The sequence below is a fragment of the Macaca nemestrina genome, chromosome 5 (assembly GCF_043159975.1).
Source record: "Macaca nemestrina isolate mMacNem1 chromosome 5, mMacNem.hap1, whole genome shotgun sequence".
Taxonomy (NCBI): domain Eukaryota; kingdom Metazoa; phylum Chordata; class Mammalia; order Primates; family Cercopithecidae; genus Macaca; species Macaca nemestrina.
The window spans coordinates 119858728-119872152 of NC_092129.1; the positions used below are offsets into that span (position 1 = coordinate 119858728).

The 13425-nt window shown below is 32.1% G+C and overlaps 1 long non-coding RNA gene across 1 annotated transcript in view; it reads left to right on the plus strand.

The window, feature by feature from the left end:
• Window positions 1-6855: 6855 nt before the first annotated feature.
• Window positions 6856-13425, plus strand: part of LOC139363171 (uncharacterized) — a 106983-nt gene continuing 100413 nt past the window's right edge. The window contains exon 1 of the long non-coding RNA XR_011623113.1: window positions 6856-6989. This is a non-coding gene — a long non-coding RNA (uncharacterized lncRNA). The remainder of the gene's footprint in view (window positions 6990-13425) is intronic.

Genomic DNA, 13425 nt, shown 5'->3' on the forward strand with positions numbered 1-13425 from the left:
ATTGTAGTAGGAACACAGGTGACACATTTTATGCCCTTAAAGACTAAATAGGTGAGCACAATTATGTTTAACGTAAGAATCTTTCTTTTATGTTGTTTTTAAACATGTTTCTGTTCTGTTTAAGAGATTCTCATGGTTATTTTGATTATTGCATAATAACTAAGATTAAATTTCCAAGAATCTTTTAATAAAATTTGTTTCAAGCTTATTTTTTGACACTCTTACTAGTTTCATAAAAGAAAAACTATTACTACATTATATGAAAAGCTCTGCTGTCAGTAAATCTTTCCAAATGAAGGTTCAAACATTTGTCATTGAGTCAGTATGTTTTAAAAATCTTCTTATAGAATTAACTCCACCATATAATTGATGGACCTTTTAAAAAATAGATTAAAAACTATATATATATATATATATATATATATATATATATATATATATATATATATATATATTTTGTTACCAATCCACTGAAATCTGCTAGTTGTTATGGTATTTGCAATTATCATATGAATTAAAATAACAATATTTGAAGTGAATTAAAGAAAAAATATCATCTAATATCATTAGTGAATAATTTTCTTATACACTGGTAAAATTAAACCAGGAAAGAAATCCCCATGCTTTTTCTGAAACAATTATTTAAAAATAAAGCTGTGTCGATACAAGAGTTACCTTTCTTTATATCTTTTTTGCTTCTTTGTTTGTTTTGTAGTCCTAGATTTCAAGGTACTCCTGGGATTTGGGGAGATAGTTCACCTCAAGGGATTCCTAGTTCAACACTAAGTTGTTTAAAATCTTCAAAGTTTGGTCTGTGCTTCAGTGCTAGGAATATAAGTATTGATGCTATATTGAAGTAGTTCATTTGAGGCACTTGTGCATTTCCTAACTGATTCTTTTGGAGATAACTGTAAATTGCATGTTTGGGCCTCATGATGACTTCCATGGAGTTTAATAGCTGATGGGTCTCCCTTGATGTATAGCTTGTCTGTTCTACTCTGAAGAGCTAAGGTGTTTTCATGGTAGTGCTATAAATTTGTGATTTTTAATAATCTTAAGGAAAAACTTGAGGCTAGTTTCCAGTGTTAATAACTCAAGAACACTTTCTATTTCTGTCTAAAAGAGATGTAGCAATCTCAAAAAGAATAGCACATGCAAATTATATTGTAATTTTCTGATCATTTGTGATGATTTAAAGAAGTTTCCATGTATAAAAAGTGAAGAGGACAATGGAAGAAGTTAGTAAAAGAAATATATATAGAATATATTAATTATAAATACGTTAACTAAATATAATTTAATATCTATGTAGTAATTTTTCTACTTGCCAGGTGCCTGAACAAAGCAAAAAATAGTAAAACTTTTGTGCCTAAATTTTCACCTGATTCAATGAGAATGTTTTTTCTGATACCTCTTGAAATGTATTGTCTTGCTTGATTTAAAAAAAGTATATCTTCATGTTTTTAAGAAATATCATTGAATATTTCAAAAGTGAGAATATAATTAATACTTGGTTGTTATGGTTCAAAATAAAATACTTTTTTATTGAGTTTTTAACAAATCTTTGAACCTGGCTTCATATTTACTGTTGCATATTCAAATTTATTAGATAAGTCTAGGTGTACATTTAGTTTGTTTTTAAATTCTAATGAAGCATATTGGCAAACTTCTTGAAGAAATATGACATATCTTGGCCAAACAAAACCATTCCAGGTATACATTTAGTTGTTTTTAAATTCTAATGAAACATATTGACAAACTTGATGGAGTAATATGACATATCTTGGCCAAATAAAACCATTCTGAAAAGTAAATGGCTTATTCTTTTAATGTAGTTTAAAATTTTGTGTGTTGATTTCTATTAATACAAAAAATAATAATAAATAGATTAAACTCATGAGCTTTCCCATCACAAAAAATTTTCTACGAAGAGGAAAATTCTGCTCAAGGCTGAGAAATGTGTCTTGTGGGAGGATGTACAGTGTAGTTTGCCTCCATTTCTAAAGCGTGCATTTCTAATATGCTGCTAAAGGATAAAACATATCTCCCCGTAGAGTACGGCATGATTCTCTTCACTGTATTTCATGCTTTCAATCTATTTCACAGATTTTTCAGAATGAAACCACCTTAAAATTTATTATTTCACTAACCTAGTTATTTAAATAAACTAGAAATGTGCTAAGACTCATCAGAGCATGAATAAAAATAAATATGAGGGAATTCTTCACAAGCCAGTAAGAAATAAACATAAAAATGATAACATAGTAATATTATGGGAAGCTACCAAGAATTGTTTCGTTTTTTTCATAAAAGAATTTAAGTGTCAAAATAGTGTTATCAGAAGATGGCAGCTGACTTTCTTTAAATGCAAGCTATACTGCTAACAGGCACAAGTCACTAATGAAAATGTATAGACTATAAGGAGAGATATTAAAAAGTATTATTTTACTTCTGGTTTCTATTCAGCATGAAAAGAGTTTGCAATTAGTCATTTTTTTATGATGAAAAAAATCCTAAACAAACTGAAAATCAATTATTTTTCTTTCACTAATCAGAAAACTAAGTTTGGAAGGCAAACTACCATACCAAAATGTGGAAAGAAAGATGAATCTGGAGAGTCAAAGACAAGATCTGCTGACCTGGAGCAGAAGCCATAAACTGAGAAACTGGACTTCAATAGAAAGGGAGAAATAAAAACTATCCCTGACTCTGAAAGACATATAAAAGTAACTTCTTCAGGGAGAAGGAAAATGATATAGGTAAGTCATTCAGATCTATATAGAAAAGGGAAGAGAAGGAATACATGAAGGTAAAATACAACTATTTTTTATTAGTTTAGAAAACTATTTTTATGCCTAATTGATCTGAGACAACTGTTTGTTTAAAATAATAATAGTACATCTTGAGCATCCTTAATTTGAAAATCTGAAATCCAAAATTCTCTAAAATCCAAAATTTTTTGAGTTCCAACATGATGTTACAAGTGGAAAACTCCACATGCGATCCCATGTGATAGGTTGCAGTGAAAATGCAGTCAAAGCATTTTTTCAGGCACAAAATTATCTGAACTATTGTATAAAATTATCTCCAAGTTGCATATAAGGTGTAAATGAAACATACTTTAAGGTTCACACTTGGGTTCCACCCCATAGACATCTCATTATGTATATACACCTATTCCAAAATCAGAAACATTTCTGGTCTCAAGAATTTCAGATAAGGGATAGTCAACCTGTAGCAAATGTACTGGATAGTTATAGCACATATTCTAAGTAAAATGAATCACAGCAGTATCATAAGTAACTGGAGGGAGAAACTGAAATACTCTGTTAAGAGGTCACGGCACTATATGTGAAATGGCACAGTGTTATTTGAAGGTAAATTAACATTAGTTGTATATGCATAATTAAAAATCTAGGGCAAAAACTAAAAAATATAAAAAGAAATATAATCAATATGCTAAGAAGAGAGATAAAATGGAAAAGCCAGAGGCAGAAAATGAAGTAACAAAAAGAGAAAAAGAAACGCAACAAATAGAAAATTACTAAAACTTGAAAGTTATAAATCTGTGTCAATCACTTTTTCAATGAATGTTCTAAATATACCAGTTAACAGATATTGTAAGGGAGGATTTAAAAACAGACACAAATATGTGTTGCCTATAAGAAACCAAGTTGAAACAAAATTGTATTTTATAAATTTTATAAATATGGTATTTATAAATATCATACTTTTATCACCTCAGATACACCTTGCTGAGTAATCAAAAAAGTTGGACTAGTTGTATTAATTTCTGCTTTCTACAGGGAAATTTGCCACTGATAAAGTTGAGCATTGTGTAAATTTAAGGGGTCAATTCTCCAAACAGCAACATTAAATTTGTATGTACTAACATCAGAGTATCAAAAAATAATGAGTTTAAAACTGATAGAATTAAAAGGAAAATTACACATATTTATGATGATATTTGGAGACTTTAACACCCTTCTGTTAGTAACTAATGTCAAGCATGCAGAAAATCAGTAAGATTAAGATAATTTCAATAGAACTATTAATCAACTTGATCTACAATACCATAAATATATGGAATACTCTATCCAACAACAGATAATATATATCCTTCTCAAGCTCATATATAACATTAACCAAAATAGGCCACATCATGTGCTATAATACATAAGTATTTTATGAAATAGAAATAATATCAAGTTTTTTCTTAGTCTAAAACAGAATTAAACTAGATCTCAATAACATAAAGTTAGCTGAAATTTTTCCAAATATCTGGAAATTAAACAATATAGTTCTAAATAAATCACAAGTCAAAGAAGTTATCTCAAGAAAAAAATTTAAAATATTAAAAAATTTTCATTTTAAGGTAAATGGAAATTAAAATCAACTTACTCAACATGAAAAAGATAAATAAAAGCAGTTAATAGAGGGAAATTTATAGCATTAAATGCCCATATTAGAAAATAATAAAGATCTAAAATCAGGTTTATATTCTACCTTATAGCAACTTAAGCATAAACCAAGCAAAATACAAGATGATAAAATTAAAATACTAATCAATTAATTTAGAAAAAGAAAAACATTTAAAAGAAACAGCAAATTCAAAATCTGGTTCCACAAAATTTAAATAAAGTTGATAAACCTCTGGTTGGACTTACTATGAAAAAAATTGAAGACATAAATTACTACATACATACTTCAGCTTTGACCACTGGACTTTGGAGGTCATATTTCCAGAACCCTCTACAGAATAATATGGAGGCATAAGTCTGATTGGAGTGGATTTAAGAGAGAATGACATTGAGCAATAGGAGACAAAAGTATAATCTCTTTAATATTTTGAAAAGTGCTGCTGAAAGGTGGAGAGGAGAAAAACTGACCACTATCCAAATTGAAGTCAGTGAGTGTAATAAGATGAGAATAATACAGCATGTTTATAAGCTCATAAAAATGGTCCACAGAGAAGAAAAAATTGATGATGTATAAATAAGATGATAAAATTGCTGGCATAATGGCTTTTAAAAGAGTTAACATGGATGAGATTTAGCGCAGTTTAGTTAAAGAAACAGGACAGAAGAAGTGATTAAGGAGACTGGTGGGTGTTAGATATGGTGATGGTATTTTGAGTAATTCTTCTTCTGATTGCTTCAGGTTCATAGGAGAGTAGTAAGAATGCACTTGGGGTGATTGTTGAAATGAAATTCTTGAGCATTTGAGGAGAGAGGAGAAGACACGTGGTCACGTTTTAGAGGGGTTAGAGGATAATGGACAAGGAAAATATAGTATGATTGGCAGAGAGCATTAACTTTTGTGGTCACCACTTAATTTATTTCATTTGACTTTTAAAAAGTTTTTATGCTATTATTAGAAGTATTCTCTTACTATTTTAGTAAGCGGATAAAACCTAAACCGGTATATTGGCCAAAAAAAAAATATATATATATATATATATATATATATATATATACACACACACACACACACACACACACACACACAGAGAGAGAGAGTGTTTAGTTTTTAATAAAGTATTTAAGAGGTTTTTAATAAAATAGTGTTTTATTTAAGAAAGCAGACTTGTCTTAATTGAATTCTAAATCATTGATGTAAAATCCAGATACTATATTAGGTGTAAATAAAATCATGTTGTAAGTGTGGAGCCAATCTAGAAAATTCAGGCAGTAGAACTCTTTTATATAGTAAGACTGGTTTATAAACAGTTCATATAAAAATTTCTGCATAAATTTCATAGATAATTTCAGACTGTTTTACTCCAGAATTTTGTCTTTGACAAACTTAATAGGGAATGCATACAAATGGTTTCTTATAAAAAGAAAGCCATAAAGTTTATATATGACCTACCTGTCGCACAGATTAATTACATCACAGTAGAAACATTGTGAAGCATTTACATTCCCTTTAATATATTATTGAGGGCTCTTTACAACTTGCATAATGACAGTGCTCACCATAAAGAAGCAGGTATATTCTTTTCACCATCACTTTATGTTCTAGATAGTATATTTTGTTAGGCTCCTGGAGAGAAAATTTATTTGAATATTTTTCTTATAATGTGTATGTATATTGAAACGTTTGAATGGCTTATTTTGCCCTCCTTAATGTTACCTATTTATCTATTGGCCATTTTGTGGTGTTCAATTGCTGCTTGATAATAAGTATTCACAGCAGTATGTTTTTTGATAATAGAGTTGAGATTATAGACAACCATGAATCAGAACTGAAAGTTAGTATCCCTCCTATTGAGATGAGTATTAAAGTTAATTTTTGTATTTCAAAATATAATCATGCAATCTACTCTAAATTAATTCTTCTCTGAATAATGGAATCATAAAATATTTTACCAGAGAGTGATAAACGATTTACCTATTTATCCTTATTTAGCAATGAAATATCTATTTTCAGAAATATTTTTAGAAGAATAAATTCACCTGTTTTAAAAATCACATCTTTTAGGTGTTGACTTCCGCCTTCCCTATAAATCAAAGCAGAGGGATGCAGCCAGGCTAAGTAGAATAAACAGTACAGCCATACAGAGAGAAAACTGTTTGTAAACCTGAGTAGAACAGCTTCGCTTGATAGAATTCCTTGGCTCTCAGTATTCTCATTCAACACACATCTACAGAAACAGCCATACAAGGTGAATCTGAAAAACAAACAAACAAACAAAAAACCTCTACTAAGCATCTTCTGCGAACAAATCGTTGAACAAAGCAGATACCCACTGTCCCTGACATGATGCTTCTGTTGGATTATCTATTTTAACTTAGTAGCACTCATATGTCATTATAAGTGATTTTTTTTTTTTACTTTTTTCAGAATTTTATTTACCATGTGGTTCTGGATTAGAATCTAATGATAGGAGTGCTTTGTAGATATTTGAAAAATGAAAAAGAAAGGCATGTTATTTTCTGGAGACAGGCAGACAAGTGAACAGATGTGGAGTTTACTGAAGCTTCAAGGTGAGTCTTTCTAAAGTACCGTACGGCTTTGTTCTTGCATACTGAGATAGAACCTTACAAAATCACTGGAAGGAATAGGGTGGAGACTGGTAGAGAAGCTGTCACCAATGCTTTTATTTGCAGAGACAAAATGGGCTTGATGTGAATCTCCAGATCCTTTGTAGATTTTCTGCAACACCTTGGCTTACATGCAGTCTTCCTGAACCTGAATTGAACACATGGATAGAAAAATGGTATAGTGACAGTTTGACCCACCTTCATTGATCACTTCCACCTCTGGGGTGTGGAGCTGCCAATGCCAGAGGGTTTCTGGCATCTTTTTAAATTTGGCATGTGAAGCAGCCAGCATCATTGTGTTTTCTTGATCAAGAAAAATTTTCTTTTTGAAAATATTGAGAGACAGAGACTTCCTGGACAACTCAGCCATAAATGGAAAGGGACTGTCAGCAAACCTTTGCCGTTTTGCATTTGATTTTCATTAAAAGAATGCCCCTTAGAGTCTTGGGACATTCTTTAATGTCAATGAAGGAAAAATAGAGCTTCTATTTAATTGTATCTTAACTTTTTAAAATTTGGATTGTTGTCTATGGTTTAAAATTAACATAATAGTTCTAATATCATTTAACTTATAGAATACAATATTAATATGTATCTATTGTGTACATAAACCAATAAAATGTTGTTGCTATTAGTTACAATTGACATTGTTTGAGAATAATTGAACTGCATAATATATTATCCATTGGTAAAAGAAAGCTATTGGTATTATTTTTTTAATCTCAATATTTTATATTCTGTGATTTATAAATATAACACAATTTATATTCTTTCATTAAAAAAATGTGACACTGTCATTTACTACTTAACACCTATATTTTCAACCTTTTGTACAAGTGGTATGACATTGTTTCTCTCAGGTTGAAGCACTGCAGAGCTAGTGCCCAATGTTACAGCTTTCTTGTCTTCTCTGAGTGAATGAGAAAGACCTTGCATAGCTTTGAAAACCAAAATAAAAGTTTGAGAAAAAATGAAAAATAAGATTTCCAAATTGTTTTTAATTTTTAACTGTTTAATTAATAGATAATAGTGAATAAATTTGTCATATACAACATCATGTTTTGAAATATGTTTATACATTGTGAAATGGCTAAGTCAAGATAATTTATATATGTATTGCCTCACATAGTTGTCGTTTTTGTAATAAGAATACTTAAATTCTACTCTGTTAGCATTTGTCATTTGTCAACAACATATTTTTTTATTAACTATAGTCACTATGTTGTACAAGAAATCTCTTAAGCTTATTCTTCCTATTTAACTAAATTCTGTAACATTTGACCAGCATCTCCCCAATAGCCTACCTCATCACTCCAGGTTCTGGTGACCACCATTCTACTCTCTACTTCTACGAGATCAACTTTTTTCGATTATATCAATGAAATCTTGTAGTATTTGTGCTTTTGTGCCTGGCTTATTTCATTTAATGTAAGGTCCTCTAGGTTCATCCATGTTGTCACAACTGACAAAATTTTCTTTTTTATGGCTAAATGGTATTTCATTTTGTATATTTACCACATTTTCCTTCTAATTCATAGGCTAATGTATTTATTTATTAAAACACTAATGCTTAAGAATTGTTAGCCTAGGCAGCAATGGCAAAACGCCATTCCTACAAAAAAATACAAAAATTAGCCAGACATGGTGGTGCATACCTGTGATCCCAGCTACTCAGGAGGCTAGGGAGGAAGATTGTTTGGGTCCAGGCGGTTGAGTCTGCAGTGAGCTGTAATCATGCCACTGCACTCCAGTCCGGGTGATAGCGCAAGACCCTGCCTCAAAAAAATAAAAAGAAAAGAAAGAAAAATAAATGTTGCCACAACATAGAATTAATAGAAATGTAATTTACATTTAAAGTCATGGATGGATCTTCAAAAATTAAGAATGAATATCTTACTGATCTTCAAATAGGGAAATACTTCAAGTATGAGTGCCATAGAAGTAATTATGTCTCATCCAAATTCATATGTTGAAGTTTAAACACCAAGGTGACTACATTCATTGATAGGGCCTTTAAGGAGATAATTTAAGAGTAAATGAGGTAAAAAAAAAAAAAAAAAGGGAGCCCTAATCCTATAAGACTGGTGTCCTTATAAGAAGAGGAGGAGACATCAGAACATGTGCACTCTTGGGTTCTCCTCTCTCTCTCTCTCTCTCTCTCTCTCTCTCTCTCTCTCTCTCTCTCTGTGTGTGTGTGTGTGTGTGTGTGTGTGTGTGTGTGTGTATGCTAACAGAGAAAAGGCCATGCGAGGACACAGCAAGAAGGTTCCATCTGCAAGTCACAGGAGAAAAGCCTGACCAAAAGCCAACCATAATGAGACCTTTCTCTGAGACACTGAGCCTCCAGAACTGTGAGAAGATAAATTTCTGTTGTTTAAATCACCCAGCCTATGGTATTTTGTTGGCAGCCAGAGCACAGGTATATTGATTAATGAAAAAGAAAATAGAGGCTGGGCACGGTGGCTCACGCCTGTAATCTCAGCACTTTGGGAGGCCGAGACAGGTGGATCACGAGGTCAGGAGATTGAGACTATCCTGGCTAACACGGTGAAACCCCCATCTCTAATAAAAAGTACAAAAAAAAAATTAGCCGGGCGTGGTGGCGGGCGCCTGTAGTCCCAGCTACTTGGGAGGCTGAGGCAGGAGAATGGTGTGAACCCGGGAGGCGGAGCTTGCAGTGAGCTGAGATCTCGCCACTGCACTCCAGCCTGGGCAACAGAGCAAGACTCTGTCTCAAAAAAAAAAAAAAAAAAGAAATGAAAAGTTTTGACTGTATAAATATTAAAAAATTTTGTGCAGTAAATGCCTACAATAAACAAAATTAAAAGTTGAATGAAGATATGGACAAAATTTAACATAAATGGAAAGCAACTGATTTATAATGCAGATAATTGTATAAAAAATATAAAATATGAAAAGGGCAAAATCATAAATGGAAATTTATTATTTAAAGGTGTATATTATTATATTTCTATTTCTTCTATAGTCCTATACTTATTATTATAATAAATATAAATTAAAATATTATAATCTTTCACTTATCCAATATTTAAGGGATGTCACTTTAATGATATTTTCATTATAAATTGGCAAAGATCAAATTTTAGTTCTGAGTTATCTGTATCACCACTTCCATATCTCTCTGAGTATCTAGGATTGACAGTGGTGCAGTAAAGGGGTACTATAGTAATAATGGGGGAATAAATTATGCTGAAATCATGGTCTAAAAGTTTACTTCTAATGCAAGACAGTGATAGACCTCTTTTCCTCACAGTTGTTCTACACAATCTCTAACACTGCCACACGAAAACAATATTTAATAATTTGCCTTGTCAGGAAAAGAGTAGAGAAACTAAGGAACAATCAATTTGCCTGGAAGTAAGGCAAAGTCCTTCTATCAGAATATACTAGCTGAATCTAATCACACAGGCCTGCTCAACAGCCAAAAGGTCAATATAGTACAGGTGCCAGGAGAATGGAAAGAGCTGGACATTGCAAGTCTCCACTACAGGAATCAGAGAATGTAACAACAAGAGAATAAGTTTAAAGTATTCTGAAGAAAATTTAAAATAACACAATAATAAACTTAAAATGTTTGTTCCCTCGGAACCAGTAAGTTTTCTTCTTATAATTGATTCAAATAAATTGAGTATAATAAGCAGTAACATATTTTTAAAATTATTATATGCTAGGTATTCTGTAACTTAATTTTTATTCATAATCTCATTTAGTTCTCACAAAACAACCTATGAACTAGTTAGTAATATCATCTTTATTATGATTGACAAAGAAAATAAACATACAGAAGCTTTAGTAATTTCTACAATTTCACTCAACTAATAAATTTTGAGGCTACAGTTTTAATACAGGTAATATGATTCTAAAGCCAATGGTCTTAATTTCTACATGTTACTAATGATACCTAAAAAAATATTCTCAAGGAAGTTTACCAAAATATTTTTATTATTGAGTGATATTCAAAGGAAAAAAATAGCTTCCCAACTATAGAAGAATGGTTAAATAAACTGGATTTATAGCCATACGATTAAACATAAATAGCCATAAATAAAACAAAAACAAGTATTTACAGTTATTTAGAAAGTACTTTAAAGTGATAGAACAAATAAAAATGCAGCATTCAAAGCCATATTCTATTTCACATTTTAGTTATTTACCCATCCATTAATTAATTTATTGAACTTTTTTTTTTTGAGACAGAGTCTTGTTCTGCCTGTCACCCAGGCTGGAGTGCAGTGGTGCAATCTCAGCTCACTGCAACGTTAGCCTCCCCGGTAATTTACTGAACAAATATTAATTGTGCAAATATTATTTGCCACACACTTTACTCTGCTATTAAGGACATAGCAATGAAGGGAAAGTGAAGAGACAGGAGTGTAGGGAGGAGGGGAGAGAGGGGTGAAGTTGATTTGTAGATGGTAGTCAGGCTACTCTGAAAAATTAATATTTTTGTTCACACATAAATGATCTTAGATCCTAATGTATCATAGTACAAAGAACATTCTGGAGAGACTGAAGAACCAGTGCAGTCATGGAGGTAAAAATCATTTAGCAGTTTCAGAGGCAGAAATGAAGCCTGTTTAGTGGAGATTTATTAGAGAAGGGGTGGATAGTATAGATGAAGCTAGATTTAAGTAAGATCCAGATCATCCAGGGACTTGTAAGTCAGACCAAGTCATCTTGAATTACTGATTGACTTTCCCCAACAGGATGGACTGGGAAGAGAGAAACAGATAAATGATATGATTTTGTCAGGAGTTCAGCTCAGCTGAAGACAGCTGAGCTGCTGGGTGTCAGAGCAGTCTTAAGACATCAAACCAAAATGAAAGTACCCATCGATCATTTAATCATCTACTGAGATGATATAAACAAGAGGCTGTAACAAAGAAAGTGCCATGCCTGCCTCTTCTGTCCTCTGCCGTTTTCCATAATGACACTTCTCACAGTAGAGAGCTAGGTATACAGATGTGGGGGGTCCTCTCACCATGAGGGAGACCCTGCAAAAAAGGCTTCTCCTGTTGTATGGATCCAAAGGCTAGAGAGCGAAGGGTGGCAGAAGTTGGAGAGAAAAGTACTGAAGATTAAGTAAGTGGAGAAAAATGCCTTCAAGTTACTCAACAAATTTCCTAATGAAAAAAGGTTTAGACAGTGGTACCTGGAGAAAGACACAACCTCAGGCCATTAATAAAACAGCCTCTGAACGAGGGTCCCAGAGCTAGCAATACAGGTATGCGTAAGAGGGTAGCTGGCCAGGGAAAGTGAGTTCCTGAATCTGCCTTCACAAACTGCAATGCATTGATTCAGCACCAGGTCTGGTGTTGGGAGGTCAACTTCCCTGTGAGACCTGCCAGGTAATGTACTTGTTTGCCTATGGTCAGGACTGAAAAATCACATGGGTTTTGGGCCATGAGCTAGATCTCTCAAATTCATGTTCTTAAAGCTTGTCTATATAAGAAATAGTGTATATACATGTATATTAACATAATATTTTTATAGAAAAGTAACAAAAAGAAGTATATAGATTATTGATCATCTTTGATTAATAAGATTATGATTAATTTTTGTTTTTCTTGTTGAATTTTTCATATTAAAATGATGATGTGAGTTTATGTGTACAAAGCCTGAAGGCATTAAGTAAGTTAGTGGAAAGAAGTAAGATTTGAGTTTGGCTTTGGATCATGAAAAGAAATCCTGGATCCTAAAGAAAGGAAGAATTTATGAAGAAACAGAATAATAAGTCAAAGCTGTGACACTGAAAAGTTTGGTATCTGTTTGAAGGAAATCTAATAGTTGTATTTAATTCAAAGAAGAAAAATTAGTATTGAATGGTACGGTGATAGGCATCTCAGTTTATATGCAATGCTACAACTAACGGAGAGTAAATTGGAAAAGGTTTGTATCAAATTGTGGAAGCAACTTTGAGCTCATCATATAAATTGTGGGTCATAAGTTTTCAAGAAATAAACAATAGTAGAGTCAATTAATGTGAATTTTCTTGTGTCTCACTGAGAACTTGATTATAACATACACTTCCCTGGCCTTTGATTGCTTTACTTTCTCCTAGCTTGTGTTCAATACCTGTGTAGTTCTGAGTATTTATCTGATCTCTTCATGTAGTAAAATAATAAGTGATTCCTGTTCAAAGACATGAGTTCAGATTCAAGTCAAAATAACACTTCTGTGCCATGTAAATTTCCCAGTGTCAAGTTACTTCTAAGTTTACAGGTAACGTCTCCTCCCACCTCCATCGTAAGATGTGAGCTTTAACTGTATTCGGAGAAGCTTACATTGTGAGCGTCATGACTTAGAGCTATGAATGAATGCAGCTTTTTGTTTTCCTCTTTGTTAAAAATTCTTGTCC